Consider the following 10,065-nt stretch of genomic DNA (forward strand, 5'->3'; position numbering starts at 1 on the left):
CCCACCCCGTCTGTTTTCTGCTCTTCCCATGCATCCAATACTAGGGTCAAACTCCTTCCAAACCTTGCCCCCCAAAACTCCCTGCGCTGCAATTGCAATACCCCAGTGGCTGTGACATGTTTATGAGGCCACACACTCCCTGCCCAGGTGGTCCCAAAAATCTGCCCACCTGGCTGTTCCCCACAGAGCTGCGGCTCTCCCTGCTGGCAGCAGATGCCTGACTGGTTCAAGCTGCCATTTGCAGCTCCTGGAGCAAACAAAACAGCCCTTCCATGTAAGTCTCTCCTTTTTGGGTCTGTGGAACCCCATGCAGCTCCAAGAGCACCCTGGTTTGCAAAGACCCCAGCCCTCTGGCATCCCTCCCAGGACAGGGTCTAGACTCAGGATTGAAGTTGGAAGAGTTTCAACATTAAGTGTGGATGTGCAGTGTGTGGATTCAGGACATGTTGGACAGATGCCTCACCTCAAACCAGAGTGCTGCAGTCAGTTTGTGTCTGTGGAGGGCCCCAAAATCAATACATTTTGCCCAAGATGTGCAGGACACTGAACCAGGAGGGCAAGTAAAGCCATGTTCTGAAGGACGTGCAGGGGCTTTGGGAGCACTTCCCTCGGCTGACACCAATGGAATCACAGGTTGGAGATGCCATCGAAAGTTATCAAATCCAGCTGTTAATCCTAAACTGCCAAGGCCACCACCAAACCATGTCCTCAAGTGCCACATCCCCACATCTCCATGGGAGGAGGACTTGCAGGCTGCAAAGGGGTTCAGACCCAGAACTGGGGTTTGCATGTAGCACTGGTGCTTCCTGGAGGAGACAGGGTAAAGGAAGGGGAGCAAATCCGCTTCTGGAGCTGTCTGCCTTGGGAAAAGGAATGTCCAAAAGGACTGTCTGCTTGAGGGAGATGGGAAAAGCCTGGATATTGGTTCCAAGGGATCATCACTTGCATTAGTACACCTACATCATATTCAGGGCAAGCATCAGAGAAGCCAGGGCAGCCTGGAGTCCTAGGAAGGGGATTTTCACTCCATGAGGTGTCCAGCAAATGTTACCCCTGAAAATTTGGGGGGTGGTGGGCCAGGGCCTGGGGGTACCTCTAAGAGGCTGGAGGGATGACAGGGTGCTCACATGCTGCTGCTGTCCCTGGCCAGGAGCTGCTGCAGCCCAGGCAGCAACTTGGTGCCACATCACAGTGAATTCCCAGCAGTTATTCTATGGATGCCCAGCATGGCTGGGGCATTCAGCTGCTCCTTGTCTAACACATTCATTAGTGGTCATTTAATTACAGGATGCAAAGATGAGCTGTTCCAAAATCCTCATGTACCTGTGCAAAACATGCAATGAGCAATTAGTGCTGCTAATGAGAGAGGGAGTCACGATATCCACAACAGGAGACGTCCATCAGCAACCCAGCAAACCTGCAATCCACCCTAACCCACATGGACTGCTCTGATCTGGAATTATCCCGGTAGCCTTTTGGGGCAGAAGGAGGGAAAATGGAATGTGGGTGAGACGGTGGCAAGTGGCCAATTCCTACCCATGGGAGAGACAAGAGGTGTCCTACCTACATTCCCATCAAAGAGTGTTGGAGGGAATGGGAAGGGGGTGCTGGTGCCACCGCCACTTCAGCTCCAGATCAAAATTCAGCAGCACAGGGAAGGCCCTTGTTAGCTGGTGACTTTCCAGTGCCATTGGCCTGGGGATGGGAGTTGGTGGGGCTGAGCATGCAAACTGAGCACTCCCAGGGCAGGGAATGTTGCCGGCTGCTTCCCGGTAGCTGTGATTAATTGTTGTTAATATTAAATTCAGCACTTTTATGCAGGACGTAGAAGTGCTTAGGCAGAAACCCAGCTCCCATCCTACCTGTCATTAAAAAACATTGCAATTAAGCCCTACTGGAAGGAAATACAAGTAAACGCATCCTCTGTAAGTGGCTACAGCTTTCCACAGACATCTGTGTCCCCCGTTTCCTCTTCGGCTGGCCAAGCTGCTTCTGTTTTCTCTATTCCCATGACCCATATATTGCTTTTTCTCCTTAATCCTGCCCATAGCTCCCAAAGGCGAGGGCTGGAGAGGGGAGGAAAGGAGCCCCAGTTACCTCTGACCCATTGCCACCAGTGGAAAGTTTGTGTCAGCTGCAGCTGCAGCCCCAGCCCCAGCCAAAATCAAGGCTGTGCTCTGGGTATCTGCTCACCTAGTTGGATCCTGATGCTCTCTTTGGTCCTCTCCATGGGCAGAAATCCAAATACTTCTGCAAGAGGAAAGGATGCTACTGCCCCAATATAAAGAATTTAACAAATTATTTCCACTTTGCAGCAGATCTGGATGGGATCTGCTCCTGCTTAGGTCAATGATGACAGACTCAGCCAAATGCTCCAGGAGAGCCAGCCCAGCCTCCAGACCTGCAGGGCCCGGCACAGCCCGAGCTCTGGGGCAGAGCTGTGCCAACAAGCACAACCATGTGGCAAAGCTGAACAGACTGGAGGGTTATTGCATCCCAGGACAGGGTTTTCCCATGGCATTGTCCCCATGGTTTACTCCAGCTGTGGTTCTTCACCTGGGAAAGGATGAGGCAGGATGTCAGAGGTGGGACATGGGGCAGGTGGTGATGGGTCACCCTGAGCCAGAGCACACCGAGAGGAACTGTGGTGACAGGTCCTGAAGGGACAACCTCTTCTGCCTCTCCCCAGTGACCAACAGGACTGTGATGCAGCCAGAAGTTGCGGTTAAAGTTCAGGGAATGCCAGGAGAGGCAGGTGGGACTGACAGCCACATACAGCCAGGTCTGCCAGGTCTGCCAGGTCATTGTGTGGCCAGAGGCCCCATCAGGTCCTTAAAGCCTCCAAAAAAACAAGACAAGACTTAAGGCAAGGGAGTTGGAGATAAAAAGGGGCAGCGAGATAAAAATAAATCTGATGTCAAGTGCGATACCAGTGCCAGGAATACACCTCTGAAAACTTTGGACCTGGGGGAACAAAGATCACGTGAAAGGTGTCCTGAGTGCCAAAGCTGGCTTCCCAGAGCCACGAAGGATGCTGGCAGAATCACAGAGGCTCAGGATGGGTGGGCAGGGCAGAGGGACACCGGCTGTGCCGACCTTTGGGCAGATCGGGGGCTCTGACAGCCGCAGGGCCCGGCCAGCTGGAGGTCTGGGATGCAACGTGAGGATTGTGGGTGCTGAGTGGCAAAGAGCAGTGACAACAGTGCCCACAGCAGACTGTGGCTCTGGCCACATCCCCAGGCTCTGCTGATGCAGCTGAGGAGGGAAAGGTTTTGCTGGGATCATGGTGCTGATGAACACAGGGGTTTTTTCCCCAGTTGCTTGCAAACATCGTCATCATGTACATAAACACAAAATGCCAAAATGTGAGTCAGCCCAATGGCAGTTTGGCTCCTGCACCAACAGCCTGATAAACGGGGGAACCAGAGCTTGCAGAGGGGATTTATTCCTGTTCCAGGGGTTTCAAGAAGTTGTTTCATGTCAGGTACAATATATTCCCACGATAGAAAAGAAAAAAAAAATTTTAAAAAAAGCTGTAAAACAGGGGGTATTTTTCCCAATTAGTTGTTCTCTAGTGATGAGAGGAAACCTTTCAGTCTCAGATAGTGGCCAAATATATACTTTTTTTAGAGAGGAAAGAAATGCAGACAGTATTTACATGTGAGCCATAGATTCAATTTTTATGAAGGTAGGTGTTACGGGTTTTTTTAATATTTGCTGAATAAGTTTTGTGGCCCAGTGCTGTGATCCAGCATAACAAAAGGTCCGATTCACACAAGGGAGCAGATCTGAGACCACCTCATGAATCTTAATTCCTGAATTTCTCAGGGTTTTTTTTTCAAACATAAAAGATCCCAGTGAGCCGATTATGCAGACCTTGATATAATGTCATTTTTTTGATTAAAATGCTATAGTTTGAACTCTGCACTGTAAACAGTCTGGCCTTCATTTCTATCTCCAGGTGTCAATAATCCCATGAGGGTCAGCAAAACCAACCACAGATATAAAGTTGAGTGTGTGTGAAAAGTGTCTGCAGGACTGAGGCCAGCGATTGCAAAACAGTTTAAACTATAATCCTCCATTTTCATTAGTTTCTTGAAAAACTTCTGCTGTGGGCTTGAAATCCTTCCTGTTTTGTTGAGCCAAAGGTGATTATTCTCCCCAGCAGTCTGAGCACAAACCTTCCTGCTGGTTTTATGTTGTCAGGCTTCAAAAATCACATTTCCCACTAAGGACATTCTGCCCTTTTCACTGAGAGAGCTTGACATTGACATCTATCATGTAAACAAAGCTAATTAAAGACAGTTATTACTTGCTAGACATAAAATTCTTCCAACCCCATAGTCCAGTAGATTTGGCTGCTTTTGGTAAGTAAAACTTTGTGCTCTCCCTATTCAGCAGAAACACTGAATACATTTCCCGCCTAAGAGGTTTCTTCACCCCTGTATCTCTTTATTTTCTGTAAGATCTGAGGGCTATAAAAGGGACTTCCTTCAGTCCATGGTGTTTGCCACATCTTTGCCTCGAGATGCAGGAGGAGGATGGAGCAGCCCAGACCATCCCTGCTGTCAGCCCCATGCTGCTGCAGCACCCACAGGAGCTGGGAGCATCTTTCATTCCTGTGCATTCACTTTTCAGCCTAATATACATTTAAAATAAGACCTCAGCCCAAAAATTTTACATCTGCATCCTGAGCACTAAAGAGGTGGTGGGCTCCAGGCAGTGGCCACCTGAAGCACTGTTCTGTTGGAGAAAGAAACATCCTCTCACTAAGCTGTCACTGCCTTTTTGGGGAAAAATGAAGGCAGCGACTCTGTGCTGCTGAAGTTTCCGTGGTTAGAGAAGCACAACTGCTCCTCTAGGGACAGAGGTGGGCTGTGGGCTGGTTTGCACTCGGGCTGAGGTTAGGAAGATGATAATCTCTCCAAGAGCCCTGCCCACATTTCTGGCTCGGAAGAAGGAGTTTGAGGCTGTAGCAAAGTGATGGACTTGGTGCCTCCTGGTCTGAGCAGCATAACTGGAGGGGTGAGAAAGGGCAGGAGGAAAAATTGGGTAGAAGTCCATACACCTCTGCTCAAAGTGTCTCTAAAGCAGCCCATGGGACTCGACTGTGAACTGAATGCAATGAGAAAAGGAAGCAAGAGATCCAGATGAAAGGTAAATTCTTCATTAAGAGCTTAAATGGTCCAAATAAAAAAACCCCAAACATGGCAATAGTTATTTGAGTTATAATATAATGAGACAATGAATATGTGTTACAACTGTGAAAGGGAATAGAGTATTTTCCCTGCTTTTCAACAGAGACAAAGCTGAGGAAGGAATGGAAACACGGATGGTAAAAGGATAAATGAGCAGACAGGAAAAAGCCACTTAGCACAATCAATCTGCTTCTCAGCCCCCACTTCCCTGGTGCATGGCTGGAGCCTTTTCTCTTTCTCTGGCCACATGTCTCTGCCTCCCGAAATCACTGCAGAAGTGTGGAAAATCCTTCAGCTGGAGACGGAGGGATACTTTACTTTAATATTTTTCAGCCAGGCTTCAGCTTTGTAGTTTATTCAGGAACAGGTTCTCCAGCTACCCAGAAATTTAACATTAATAACTGAGATGTTTTGACTGAACACGCTAGTCACGCAATCGGCTTGTTTGGTTGGTTTTTTGTTTGGACTGAAGAAATCTTGAGAGGCAATTTCAACTCCTGCTTTTGTTTTCCAAGTGTTCTAGAAATTAATTTCCCAAATAAATAGACAAGATGCGGGACAGTTTTAGGCATGAGATCACACATATTAGCATGGTCTGTACCAAGTTCCCTTTGGTGAACTCATCTCTCTGAATCTACCAAGCAACCTCTGAGCAGTTCTCACAGATACAAATCATTCAGAGCTTCTGGAAGCTGCAGTCTGGAGGAAGCCTTTGGTGGGAAAGTGCTGGAAAGCCTGTCATGGGATTTTCCCTGCCTGTTCCACTGAGTTTAACGTGTGCCACAAAGCACAGGGGTGTGATTTTTGCTTATTGCCGGTGACTGCCGGTTCTCCCATCCACCCAGCTCAAGGAGATTCCCGGTTTACAAAAGGATTAAGGGCCCATTCCTAAATCCTGGTAACATTTAGCCAATAAATGCTGGATTGTAGCATTTCTCCCTCTATGACCTTTCAGTGTGTTCTATGTTCCACCTTGTCCTGCTCCCCAGCTCCCTCTTTTAACAAACATTTCCTGTGTTTTCAGTCCTCAGAACCACTGTTCCCCTTCCCCTGTGGACACAAGCATTCCCTCTTACCTCTGCCAAAGGGTGTTTATGTACTTGCCACAACCAGCAGGACCCAGTCCTGAGTGACTTCCCACTTTATTTCCACAATACACTGCAACTGTCAGGGCAGCACCACAGGTAAAAATGCCTGGAGGATGTGATAACCACCTCTGCCAAAGTGTTACGGTTTAGTGTTCTCAGCGACATTTTCTTCCCATTTTGTTTCCTCTGGAAACAGAACAAGGCACATGGCACAAACCTGCATTCATGCTCAGCTTTAAACATGTTTTTGGAAGGTGTTTGCTTTCACATTCAACCTAGTCTAGTGGAAGGTGTCCCTGCCACAGCAGGGAGTTGGAATGAGATGATCTTTAAAGTCCATTCTGAGCCAAACCATTCCATGATTGTCTGATTCTATAAATTGCCCTGTATGATTTTTTTCTTGTTTCATCCAAGTCTCAATCCTACCACCACCACAACAAATTGAAGTAACGACTGGTTCTTGTGTTTGTAGACAGAAGTGAACTTTTTCCAAGCTTGAGAACAAGCTACAAGCTGTTTTCTACGCAAAAGAGTGTAGAACTTGTCTTAAATACAAACTAAAAAGCTGATATAATAGTTTTTCAATGCCTTCCACTTCATACTTGTCACATCATTGCTAAGTTGCTAAGATATATCTGCTCCACTGAAGGAGTGAGGGTCATGTATCTTTCTGGATGTCACCAGAGTTGCAGCCACACAGATGAAGTCCTAGGTATAGGTGAGAAGAATGTTCAATCCTTTTAAGGGGTGAAAGAACACACCAGAAATCCAGTATTACTGAGTTTGGTTATTTTTAAAAAAACATTGGCACCCACAGGGCAGAATAACAGATTTGTGGCTAAAATAGAGCCAGGGAAAGAGCAAGTGAATCTATTCAGGGATGCAGCTGGGAACACTCTGCTTGGCTCGGGCAGCGATGGCTCTCACCAGATCCATTCCCAGCTCAGCCGCGCTCGGGGTCACCTTTCCATCACGGATCAACCAAGACGAGGGATCAGGTCACAGAAATGCCCCAGCAATTCTCTTCTTCCCAGAAATCTAAATTTAAAAAGGGCCTGGTGCTCACATAGCAAATGTTTCACGAAGTTTTATGTTGTGTAATTGCTTGTGGCACATGCAATTCCTTACCTGGGGCTTTCTATGGATTTGCAGCAGGTATTCCTCCCAAACCTGCAGTGTGTGCATGAGGTAATTGCACAATCCTGTAATTACACCCATAAATCCTCACACCCATCTCTTTTCAACTGAATAATCCAAAACACTAAATATAAACCATGTTTCAAGTTGCAACTGCATTGTTGCAAAAATCCAAAAATGGTAAAACTGCGTGTTGAAACCTTCACACCTGTTGCAGAAATTACAATTTTTTAAAATATCTACAGTTTCCTCCATAGTACTGCAGGAAAATCCTGTGCCAAGGATCACATCTCATCTGCCCACGGTGTGAAAGCGGTTACTGATTTTTGTCTGCCCGTTGGAATGGCCTTTCCTTGTGGTAAATAGAGCCATTTCAGACACATTTAATGGAAGCACCAGAAACAGGAGTGTGCTTGGACCAGGCAGAACATGACACCATCCTGCAGCATGCAGGAAAGGAAAACCAGGAGCACCCGTGAGAAGGGGGCACCCCAGTGCTGCTTGACAATGAGGGTCCTCTTGTAGGATGCCAGAAATCACAGATGCCCATTTGCAAGAGAAAAGCTGCAGAGCTTGAGAAGGGCAGATCGAGTGAATTCACATTATCCTCATTCTTCTACTTCTTGTCCTGACTTGGAGCCACAGAAAGTTCTCCCTCATTTGTATCACACAGGACTGCTCTCATGTGCCTTTTCACTGCCTTCCACCTACTCATGAAGCCCTGCTGATGACTTTAGGGTCTCTTCCCACTATCTGACTGCTGCTCTTGGTCATTTCCCCAGGTTTTTGCTGTTTTGTGCTGTGCTATAAAGAGGAGTTACCTCATGGCAGCACGACTGACTCAGCTCTGCCTTGGGAATGCTGGTAGCTGATCTCCAGTCAGTGTTTTAGAACTTCTACCACGTTTTTTTGCCATTGTTTCCTAATGGTTTAAGACTTTGTTTCAGTTTGGTTACAGCCCGTCCCTTGTCTCCCTAATTTGTACGTCCTGAGAAACTGCAAGCAGATGGAGTGGGAGCTTGATGCTGGGCTAGGCTAGGTGACATCAATGACTGCCGCTTGTAAAAAGTCCTTCTCTTGCTCTTTATACCTTGGGACTTCCACATCCACACAGTCCCACTCATAGCAACCCTAACACTCCTGTTTTGAATAAGAAAGTGCCTTTTACTACCTTTGTTCCTTTTTTAAGCAGCAGAGTGCCATGCAAGTCCCTGCACTGAGTGTTTGTAGCCATAAAAGCATGTCAGATGTGGCTATATTTGCAGACAACAGTGGTACTTCCCCTCTTCGGAAATGGAGCAAGTTTCTATTTTGGGCTGTGCTGACTCAAGGGTGAGGTACCCCAGCTGATTCAGCAGTTTGGCAAGCCAGGAGAACTTCTGGTTATGAATGGAATGAACAATAAATTTAAGTTTGTCTTCATCTTAAAGAAATGTATATTTGAGTGAAGCCACCTCATGGTGGCAGACATTTTGTCAGATAAGTGGAATATTCTGCATTGCTTTTGGCAAAAAGACCACTCCAATGAGACAACCATAAAGCTTGCAAGTAAAATCCTGGTCCCAGGGGAGTCAGAGATTCCCACTCATCCAGACTGGGATTTATCTTCCCTTTTGAGTCACATAAAAAGATCTTCTACTGCTTACTTGCTTATTTAATCTGTGCATCTCATCTGGGATATGAAATCCTCTCAGTGATATGAATAAATTGAATAGCAATTTCAGAAGGATGAAAATACAGAACACAAAACCAACCTGGCCACTGCAAGGAAGTGAGAACGCACCACCCATTTACTCAGCTTCCGTGGGTTGATATGGAACAGATGTCAAAGGTAACCCTTGTGCTCTTCTGCTGTGGAAAAATGAAATAAACATCATGATACTTTATAATTTTTAAAACCATAGAGGAGTAACAGTCTTTCACAATATTTGCCAATGTTTACCTGTTAGTCTGCGAACAGAAGCCAGAAGGTTTGTTGAGTTTTGGTTTTCCGAAATGAGTTCTTTCACCTGGAGGATTCCAGGATTCAAAACAAAGCTTGCAATAAATGCTCCACATGCCAGCAAGGATGAAGATGCAGAAGTTTGTCAGACAGTGAGATATTTCTGTTTATTAAGGCAAGATAACATGAAATGGGTCATCTGAGCTGTCTCCCTTGAGCCCCCTTCTGTCTGTGGATGGTCCAAACAGATTTTAACATATTTGCCTTCATCTTTATGCTGTTTCCAGACAGGATCAATAATCCCCACAGTCCCCACCCACAGCATCCATGATGCCTGTTCTTCCAGGCTGCAAGTTCTTCCTTTGACAGCACACAACAAGAGCTGCAAACTTCCAAAGAGCATTCCTCCTCCCCAGCTACAGCAACCCTGCTGGCATTAAGGCACGCCGTTGTTCCAGCCAGCCATTCCCATGTCATATTCCCCTGCCTCATGAAGGCGGTTTGTGAAGTCTAAAAAAGTATCATGTGGGCTGTCACATTTCAGAACCCCCCAAATAGCTTTGCGTGGCTCCATCAGATAAGCAGTGAAGTACAATATTATGAGCGTCAAACAACAGCTCATCATTACAGCTCACAAAGCTTGTTCCTCTGAGAGGGGAAGTAAATTCAGTTCCATAAACTAAATGAATATATTTAGTGG

Source organism: Hirundo rustica, chromosome 15 (genome assembly GCF_015227805.2).
Source record: "Hirundo rustica isolate bHirRus1 chromosome 15, bHirRus1.pri.v3, whole genome shotgun sequence".
NCBI classification, from domain to species: domain Eukaryota; kingdom Metazoa; phylum Chordata; class Aves; order Passeriformes; family Hirundinidae; genus Hirundo; species Hirundo rustica.